We start from the raw sequence: 10344 nt of genomic DNA, 5'->3' as shown, positions 1-10344 counted from the left end.
GAACGTCTCACATGTTGAGCAAATCGGTTTTCAAAGTATATTCGAGAGGAAAATGCCTTTTCCAAGAAAAAAAAACTTGCCTCTAAAATACCTTCTCATGTTAGACAATGCTCATGCTCACCTTCCTTCCAGGTGTGGAGGATGACATAGTTGAAGAGTTTGATTATATTTAGGCCAAATACCTGCCACCTAACACAACCAATACAGCCTAGTACAACCAATGCTCCAACAGGTCGTTGCAAACTTTAAAAAACTCTACACAAAAGCCCTGTTTCCAAAGTATTTTCTCAGAGAATTTTGGAAAAATCATTTCAGTATCCTGAATTGTGCTTATCTTATTGTTAATGCATGGAACCAAGTGAGTTACTGAACCATGAATTCAGTATGGAGGAAACTTTGACCAGACTGTGTACTAGAACGTGACTCTGAGGAGTTACTGTTGCAGTTGAGGACATTGCTATTGTTGATAATGTTGTCTCTATGGGAAACAACTATGGGCTCGCGTGTCGACAGTGAAGATATTGAAGAGCTGGTGGAAGACCACCGTGCTGAGCTTGCCACTGAAGAGCTCGTACAACTTCAAAATGAACATCAAAATACTTTGGTTGAGGAAATATCTTCTGAAGAGGAGCAAGGAAAGGAGCATAGTCCAAGTTCAAAGAAATTTGTGCTAAATGGGGTGATGTACAAAGTTTTGTGGAAAAATATCACCCTGATACAATGGTAGCAAATACAACAGTAAACCTTTTCAATGACAATCTCATGTCTCATTTTAGAACGATTTTACAACGCAACTAACATTGCAAAAACAACTAACTTGGATAGGTTTTTACTGAAAGAAAAAAGAAAAGAAACCCCAGAAAAAGATATACCTGAGCCAAAGAGACATAGAAGGAAAGAAACCCCCAAAAGACAGTTACCAGCAGTTTTTATGAAAGGGAACTCTCCTTCTAAGACATATCAAACTTGTGTGTATTATTTACAGTTTAAATAAACATTTTTATGCTTAAACATATTGTGTAAACATGTAAATAAGCATTCATCTGGTGCTTGAAAACGACTTAATCACTTTTACATCAAATAATTCGGTTCACGAACAATCCGGTTTCAGAAAAGATTTTCAGAACAAATATGGTCGAGAACAGGTTGCTCTGTATATACTAACCAGCTATTAGAACTCAATAGACATGTGTATACTGCGTTAGGGTAAAACGTTATAATACTATAGAGCGTAATATCCATTAATCAGTGATTTCAGAATAGCAGTCATGTGATCTCCTTTATTTGCTAGTATATATGACTGCGTGTGTATGTGTATATGTACGCGTTTGTGTATGAATAAGGCGAAAGTAAACGAGTTAGATAGATAGATAGATAGATAGATAGATAGATAGATAGATAGATGTAGAGTTATATAATGGCATTTCGAAAGAAAAACACCTATGAAACAATTCGAAACACGTCAGTCAATGATTACCTAGGTTGGGGAGTATTCATGCATGTCTGCTCCCACCCTTTCCTAAAGAAGCATATATATTATGTGTGGCCTTCATTGTTCGCCCTTATCTTTGGCACAATGTACTTGTTTCAGTTATTAAGGTTCGATAACTGAAATTGCATCTAATTTTATCGATATATTCCTTAATGAAATCACTATGCAAACAAACTGACAGCAACAAGGCAATATGCTTCTCTCTGTTCGGTTCGTGTTCATTTATTTTCGGTTGAAAACATCATTAAAAAAAAACAAAAACATCTGGTTTCGGTTCTCATATATTCACTGATAGAAGATGGCTTATACTTTTGGCGAAACGAATATATTATACAATTATACAGTGATGTACTTTATGAAAAGACCCGAGTGAGTGTTGTTGGTATAATTTCAAAGCCTTCCATGAGCACATAGGCACATTCATATATATATATATATATATATATATATATATATATATATATATATATATATATATATATATATATATATATATATATATATATATATATATATATATATATATATATATATACATGTATATAGATATATGTATGCATATAAGGATATATATAATATATATACAAAACTACGCACGCGCTCATTCGAATTGTCTGGTTTAGACGAGAATTTAATCATGAAAAGGTTAAACAAATATGAATATTTTCGCAGCATTCTATCTCCCTGCTTATACTTTAGCAGTTGTGCTGGATTTCTCAGCCTTGGATTTCCAAAATATTTCACATTCTATTTGTTATTATTATTTCAAATAATCTGCACTTTTTACTATACCTGCATCAATCATTGTTATGCATCCATTGTTCAGGTCCTTATCTTCGCGAGTTTTCTTTCCTTATGGTTTCTCATTACGTTTATCTACAACTCATATTGTAAATTCAAGTAAATACGGTCGAATTCAATAATAGATATGTGCCGCCTCTGCAGATCACAACTACACACTCATATGCACACACGCATGTCCACAAGGAAAGATAAATATTATTTCACACACACACACACACACACACACACACACACACACACACACACACACACACACACACACAAACACACACACACACACACACACACACACACACACAAGCAAACAAACAAGCAAACAAGCACACACACAATTAAAAACAGACACATTTACAAACGCATGAAATGAATGTTTATATAGCATACATATACACACACACGTATATGTAAACATATATATATATATATATATATATATATATATATAGTCTATTTAAAAGCAGCAGAAATATAACAAAAAACTGTTACTGTGAGTTTCACGTTCCCGTTCATCGGACAGTTTTTTCTAACAAAACTGTCCGATGAACGGGAACGTGAAACTCAGAGTAACAGTTTTTTTGTTATATTTCTGCTGCTTTTAAACAAAGCATATTACTCTACCTCTGGTATTTGAGTACTCTTTCTTCCACCTTGTTGCACATTTCATGTGCTTACTCCGGTATATATATATATATATATATATATATATATATATATATATATATATATATATATATATATATATATATATATATATATATATTTATATATACGCGCGCGCACACACTCACACACACACGCTTTGGACATGGGAATGCAGCCATGGCCGGGCGCTGCTTTAAATGGTTTATTTTGTCTTTTCATGGACTTAAACAAAGCAACACCGGTTGCCAATCACTGGTGCGAGAGAAACAAAGAAACACAGGCGCACATGCATACATACTTACATACACATGCACAGACCTGATGAAACATGCACACAAACACACACATACACGCACACAATACACATATATACGACGGTTTTCTCTCAGTTTTGGTCTACGTAATCCACTCTCAAGTTGCACACACGCATATTCACAAACATGGAGATATACACTGATATACGAACGTAGACGTATAAGCTAGCATGATACATAAATGACTGAAGAGTCTTGGAACTAATTTTTTCAATTGGGAACGGGAATTACGTGTCTGAAATCTCGCTTAAATCATCTACAAAGAATTTGTAGAGGAAATTGCACATTTATAGTGTCATCAGAAAAGAATGCGTACCTTTTCGTAGCTTTCCCCTCGATATTATTATGGTGCTCCGGCACCCCAAGCTGTGATGAGCCTCCACTTGCAAGATCAACTACTTACTAGGTTTCAATCAACTACTTACTAAGTTTCAATCAATATCCAGTGATTCGCGCTCTTTACAGTAGACTTGATGTCGCCTATGGTGGTTTTCTCTTTACATTGAGTTAGGCCAAGAAGCAACAAAAATGGCTTCATACTGCTTACAGTGTACTATGTTCTGCCTTCCAGCTTGCAACTTCACATTCCTAGTGGTGACTCTCATAACTGTCGATCTTTCGAGTTCAATGGGATCTATGTTACTGAGATGAGAAAACGTCTACTCCACTACATTTACCCCTTTGTTTTCCTCGCATCATCATATAGAATCTACTTCGTTCGTGATTGAAATAACTAAAGTAGAGACGGATTTTTGGCAGTCTCGCAAATATGCGCCCATCTACCAACAACCGATTCTCTGATCTCTTTTAATACCCAGTACTCTTCATGTGTTCGTCTTTATGTGCATTTTTCTCTTCTACCCAGTTAAGTACGGAATAAAGTAATGTTAATCCAGACTCTTGAATGACTTGTAATCACATACTCACACACACACGCAAACACATGCACTCACGTACATGCACACACAAACAAACATATAAATATATCTATATGCATACATATATAAACATATTTATATTCATACCTACCTACATAACTGCATAATACATACATGCATTTCTACGTACGTACGTACGTACCTACCTACCTACGTACCTACCTACCTACCTACCTACCTACATACATACATACATACATACATACATACATACATACATGCACTCATGTATGCGTAGGCAATCATAACATGCTAGATATTGTGTGTTAGGAGAAACAAGAAAAAAATAAGCACAGTCAGAGTTAAGTTGCAATACTGATGTTAGCACATATCTTCGGAATTCACAAATAAATGTACAACTATGGAAAACTGCTACGAAACCTGAATCTGTCATACACAGATAGTAGTTTTACAAGTTTATCAATAATTGGTGTAGTTAGTTTCTTGATCATGGATATCCTAAGGGATCATTCATAAAGGTTTGCAAGGAGCATAAGTGACAAGTAAATCTTGGATCTTCAGAAGGAAACATCAACCAGCTAACATGCTCATTACAAATACAGCTTGTAAGTGGAAAAGTAAAAGTATTCATGATGTTTCTCAAGTTTAAAATATGACATAGATTTTGCTATCGACATTCACACTACGGAACATTGTGTCTTTCTTAGAAACCAGCTCTTTGTTTACAGAAAACTTGATATGACACTATATACAATGCTTTGTATATGAAATCATTTTATCTAAAATATCGTGTAGCGATCATGCTGAAGATTAGTATGTCTTTAATATCTCAAATGCTTCAAAATAATCTCAAAATGACCCTTACTTGTGACTATTCCACAGTTTATGTCTTACTAGTGTATCATAGCCATTTAAACACTGGAACATATCAAATTATTATCCCATCAACATTCTCATTGCTTGAAAAAATGGGAAAACTGTGAAATAATCATTAGATAATTAAGCAGAGACCTGATCTCGGATGTTACTAACTAGTTGTTTTTATAGTTTTCGTGTTAGAATAAAATATTTGTAAAGGGGCAACAAAATTATTACACACGGAAAAGAGCAAATTTATATTTTAGTTAATATTTTATAATGCTATGTTTGTCAGAAGACACATGTTCGTCCGAAATTAAGACAAGGCATGCATGCATTAAAATCTCTCTACACGTATATTACTCATGGAAAATTATCATAGAAAATAATTTGCAGATCCGAATTATGTCTTTCAGTTCTATGAATTGTAGTTATGATAACCAGATGATAATAATTCATTAGCAATATATATGTATATTTGTAATAATTTAGAATATGAGGTGTTATTAGTCGATCATGAGTAAAAATACGAAAAGATTCTGAATAGTAAACCATTTGATTTGTTACTGAGAAACCAAATTTAGACACACATTTCTTTTCAACAGAGCTATTAATAAAATAATATGCAAAGCATCGTTCAGAATCCTCGATGTTCTTCCGATTTCGGCAATAAACAACTATAAATGGCATATTTCATCAGTGTTAAGTTTTCAGTAATTTCCAGTATAAAATAATCTACAGAACAGCTGTGTTGAAATGGTGATACATATTACTTCTCAGTATAGGTACTGCTTTCATCTCTTATAGAGTTTTTCTAAGTAGTTAATTTACTTGTTGCAAGATCAGTGACTGATTGTCACTTATTTTCTATATATTGCGAGCTGGAGTGAACTACTGCAATCTCTATCGGATGAATATCCATCAGAGAGGGTGAGCTCAAAGAGCCCGAAACTGTACAGTCTGATGATCTCGTGGTTGGAAGATGGCAGGGGTTCACTTCTCTGCTTGCTATATGTATCGGCTCCAGATTACAAAGAATAACCAGCTAGACAAAGCGCGCTGCTTGGGTTAAAATGGGAGTAACATCGGTTCCTACAGAAGAGCCGTGTTGGAGTGGCGATACACATTACTAACTTATATATATATATATATATATATAATCGGGTGTGTAAATCTAAAACTATTACAAAGCATATGGCGATTGGTACGTCTTGAATTTTTTCTCTTAATCTAACAGTGTCGGTCATCTTAAATAACTATTTGAGCAGTATAGTTAATTGAATTAAAAGTAAAATTTGAAGATGTAACCCGATTGAGCAGGAATATGTCTTACCTAGCGTCACAATTACCAATGGAAGATCGGTTATACGTCACCATATGATAAAATGGAACACTTGGCGATTCCAAAGTATTATCTATAGATATGTTATGAGCCTCACAAAGCGAAACATAATTTATTTGATTGTGGGAAAGAAAAGTGAAATAGACCTCATTAACGTTTCGCTAAGCGAACGTTGTTTATTCCATACTACACATAAATCCATGGGATACATGTAATATTGGTGGCATATGTAATAACGTTACACTTGATTTACTTTCTAAGAAACTCTGATATGAAACGCCACATATTTTGCAGGTATAGCATAAATTTGTATATGGTACGGAATAAACAATTTTCGTTTGCGGAAGCGATCGTAACATAGATTTGACTTTTGTCTCCCCAAAGAAATTTTATACACATATATAACTGTAAGAAATAATCTATATCAAACATAAAACTAACCAGTATAAACAATATTGAAGAGATAAGGGAGATGGAGAAACAGCATTTATATTCGAAGGAGACAGTTAAATCTACTCGTCTTATCCCAGTTTCTTACATTCTTATTATTGCTGCTATTTAACCCCAGATCAGATCTGACTGAGTAGGCTTATACAATCAAACCTAATCATCACTTCTCATCATATTAAGGTATCTTGGATTAATTATCTTATTAGTCTATATGTATAAGTTGCAGGCATATGATTTGAGATGAATTTGGATACTGTTTCTATCAGATCCAGCGATCATGTAAAGTCTTCTCCATATGATCGTGCCCTCTAATGTAGACTACAAATACCAACTGAGCACTTTATACAATATTAAACGGTGTCATGATAGGATGCCAGCATTAATTAGTAACTACTAAATATACTTGCAGCCGTAACAATAGTTCAATTTACTATTAACAAAGCAATTTCGTGAATATTCAATACTATCTAAGAATGTAACAACGGAAATATTCGATAAAAATCTAATAGCCACATGGACTATCATTTAGCATACAGAAAGCTAGGCATTGTTTGTGATAAACATGATAATCGAATGTTAATTATGGATATGGATATACTGAACGTATATAATTTGGTACATAAATAAGCATAAATGACATAAAATGCTACTGACTTAGATATCGCATTAAATGCATTATAGCATGTAAGAAGCAAATATGACTTTCGTGCCAATTTCCATTGGTAGAACTGTAATGATACACAGATACTTCTGAAAACAGAAATGTAATCAGCATATTATATATATAATAGTTGACATGTGAAGAAGCCTGAAAATGGAAAACATAGGAACTGTAAATGGCGTCGTATAATTCTCACAGCCTATATGAAGAGAGTAATAGTAGTAGTAGTAGTAGTAGTAGCAGTAGTAGTAGTAGTAGTAGTAGTAGTAGTAGTAGTAGTAGTAGTAGTAGCAATAGTAGTAGTAGTAGCGATGATGATGATAAAAAAAAAATAAGAAGATGAAAGAAAAGAAAATAGAGAAATCATAATATTAATAATAATCGTTTCTACTATACAGATAAGGCCTGAATATTAATTTTTTTTATATCACTTGTACTCTATGTAAGTCGGGCCTAGGCGCATGAGTGGCTATGTGGTAAGTAGCTTGCTTACCAATCACATGGTTCCGAGTTCATTCCCACTGCGTGGCACCTTGGGCATGTGTCTTCTACTATAGCCTCAGGCCGATAGACTGAAACTGAAGGAAGTCCGACGTATATATATATATATATATATATATATATATATATATATATATATATATATACATATATATGCATGTGCGTGTATATGTTTGTGTGTCTGTGTTTGTCCCCCACCATCGCTTGACAACCGATGGTGGAGTGTTTTCGTCCCCGTAACCTGGTGGTTCGGCAGGCGGTGCTTCAGCATGGCCGCAGTCAAATGACTGAAACAAGTAAAAGATTAAAAGAATAGCTATCTCTCTTTCGAGTTCTCAGATTTTGTGTTTTTGTCTTTAGAAATAAAAATGTATTTTATGTTCCCATTTGTCTTGAAGTCTGTTATTCAATTACTCATTGCCCTTCAGAATTTTCGTTCATTAATGTGTACAGAAATAAAAAATATATTTGTAAATGTCTTCGAGATTTCTATTTATGTTCCATATACTTAATTTTCCAAAATAGCAATATACGCATTAAAAAAAACAACTAATTTTTACCTTGTCACGGGATTTGCGAGTAATATACCTATTATTTAAGGTATAGATATAAAGTACGATAGAAGCTGCAAAATTACGTTTCCTTTTTTTTTTTAATATATTGAGGTTATTTCATGCCACAAATTTCTTCCATTCACGTTTCATCAGTGCGCCTTCGTGCTACTGCTTTCGGATCTTTAGACTGTGATCTGAACGACATGTCAGTTTGACATTATATTTTCACAGATAATATCAGTAATTATTGCTCTAGGTGCTGTTGAAATTTTTAGCAACTTCAGTATATTTTTGACTTGCTCTCCAGCTGAGGATAATAGTTTGAGCTTAAACAACTTTAGATATTTCATGCACAGCAAAAAAAAAAAAAAAAAGTGAAAGTTGCAGATTAAAATATCTAACTCTATTTCTTCACGCCCTATAAATATGATGTATTTGAAACTAGTGATTCAAAACGGCATTAATAAAATATTGGAGGTATTATTCTGAAATTAATTTGCATGCACTTTCTCAAACAATCAACGAAATTGTAACAAAGCAGTAGAAAGGCTTGTCAGGGAAATTTCATATTCATTCAAATGCAATCAAAATTAGTCTATAATTTTTGCTACTTTTGAGGATTTTACGAATTATAAATGCGATTACACATGAGTGGTTGAAATAGTAAATGAAAAGGAGTAAAATAAGAAATGAATAGAGACTTAAAACATCGACACGCTGCCTGAATTATAGAAAACATAACTTTAGAATAATTGGAAAATGCATGGATGTATGAATAGCAGCTTAAGTTTTGTTGCGTATATTTCCCTACGTGACGAATATACACCTCATCAAAAATGTTGCGTAATTCCCAAAATTTACCTGAAGGACATAGTGAAAGGCAATTATGCGTGAGTAAGGAGACAAGGTAAATGCTAAAACCGTAGGATGAGAGGAAACTGTCGATTCCTAGGCTAACGAGGGAGAACACCTGGAGCTGCACTGTCTATGAATGGCAACTTGAGAAACTGTGGAAATGTTTGATAGCGCATTTATCTTTTATGAGTAAGCCCTAGACCAGTGGAATCTAAAATTGTATAAGGCAAAGTACGGGCAAAATGAATGGTTAGAATAGTGTGCGTATCTGACTGACAGACACCATATTCGCATCGGGAAGAACATGATGTCTGGCAATTATTGCACTAACGCTTTTTTGCTGTATATGTATTATTTTCATTTTAATTGTTGTTTTTGTGTGGCCCTATGTCTTTATTCTGTTTATAGTTTTGTCCTTCATTGGTCTGCTAACGGTCTCGTTTTGTCTTGCTATGTTTTCGTCTCATTGCCGGTAAGTTACTTGCCGGTGCCTATAGAGTAGAAGCAGTATTGTCGATAATGGCCGAAATTATGCTTTGATCGTCTGGCCTACAACTGAAGGGGATTTGGTTACCTTCCGTATTTTTGTTCCTGTGCGTATTTAGTGTATATTCGTATGTTTATTTACTATATATATTTTGGAATTATATATATATATACAGGTAAGTCATATTTTTCGTTTGTTGTCTTTGTATTTAATCCTGAAAAAAATATATCACTTGAGCTGTATTTTTTTTTTATTGTTTCATGCTAGAATGTGTCAAAGTTTCCATTTCGTAGATTAATTCTTCAATATATAAAAAACTAACAAACAGGAGATGAAATGAAAATACTTGTTTTTACTCTCTTGATATCTTCCAAGTTTTGTTTCGTACTCTTTAGAAATATTTTTTTTTTGTTACTTTCTACTAACGGGAATTCAAGTTGGTCAAATCTAAGCAGTTCCATAATAATGCAGAGGGATTCATCAAT

At 33.8% G+C, this 10344-nt stretch overlaps 1 pseudogene; it reads left to right on the top strand.

Moving 5' to 3' along the window:
* The first annotated feature begins 373 nt into the window (after nucleotides 1-373).
* On the top strand, nucleotides 374-876 carry LOC149137783 (uncharacterized; annotated as a pseudogene).
* The last annotated feature ends 9468 nt before the right edge of the window (nucleotides 877-10344 follow it).

Source organism: Octopus bimaculoides, chromosome 1 (assembly GCF_046866305.1).
Source record: "Octopus bimaculoides isolate indiv1 chromosome 1, ASM4686630v1, whole genome shotgun sequence".
In the NCBI taxonomy this organism is placed as follows: domain Eukaryota; kingdom Metazoa; phylum Mollusca; class Cephalopoda; order Octopoda; family Octopodidae; genus Octopus; species Octopus bimaculoides.
Note: the sequence above shows the minus strand (reverse complement) of the source record. Positions and strands in the feature narration are given on the sequence as shown.